This window comes from Monopterus albus, unplaced genomic scaffold (assembly GCF_001952655.1).
Source record: "Monopterus albus unplaced genomic scaffold, M_albus_1.0 scaffold105.1, whole genome shotgun sequence".
NCBI classification, from domain to species: domain Eukaryota; kingdom Metazoa; phylum Chordata; class Actinopteri; order Synbranchiformes; family Synbranchidae; genus Monopterus; species Monopterus albus.
In genome coordinates this window covers 1,194,078-1,194,816 of record NW_018127985.1, presented here as the reverse complement: position 1 = coordinate 1,194,816, position 739 = coordinate 1,194,078, and positions in this window count along the sequence as shown.

The window sequence follows — 739 nt, the reverse complement described above, 5'->3', positions numbered from 1 at the left end:
GCCCCTCTATAGCCCCACCCATTGCTCCCATTATGGCTCCCACAACCAAACCAGTCCCCAGTCCTCTGGCCAGGGATGCTCTGAGCCAGCCATTGCTCACTTCTGCTTTAGCTCTGATCTCTGCACCAACACTGGCGGTGTAGGCGTCTTTCTGGTGATACAGCTCTTCTGCTATGTATTGCTTCTCCATCTTAATCCATACCTTTTCAATCTCTGCTGCTCTCTTTTTCCTGAGCCTCTTTTCCTCCTTCTTCACGCTGTCCTCTGCTTTCTGGAAGGTTCTGCTACAAAAGTAGCCACCTCCTAAAGAGGCCACCATCCACTCTATGTTCTGCAGTAGCTCTCTGTCTTGGCTGCGATCTCTCCAGTTTTTGTTGAAAATGTGAAAGCGTCCACCATATTTCTCAATCAGTTCTCTCAGGTGCCAATTAGTTTTCTCCACCCTGTCTTCTTCTAAGGCAGTGCTGTCCTGATTTCCTTCACAGGCCAGAAGGACCATGCAACGCTTCAGACAGTGCCTTCCAAAGCTTTCCTTCATCAGTTTGGGGGTTCTCATGTCATTCGGGGAGATTTTCTCCATGTCAAAGGCAACAAGAAAGGCATGGGGGCCAGGGATACATAAGCATTTAGATCTTCTCAGCTCCATCTTCCTCTTGGCTTGAGATATATCGTTGTCATAGATGTTTGGTCCATTGATCACAGCCACTCGTCTAACAGCTAGTTCTCCCACATTTTTCCT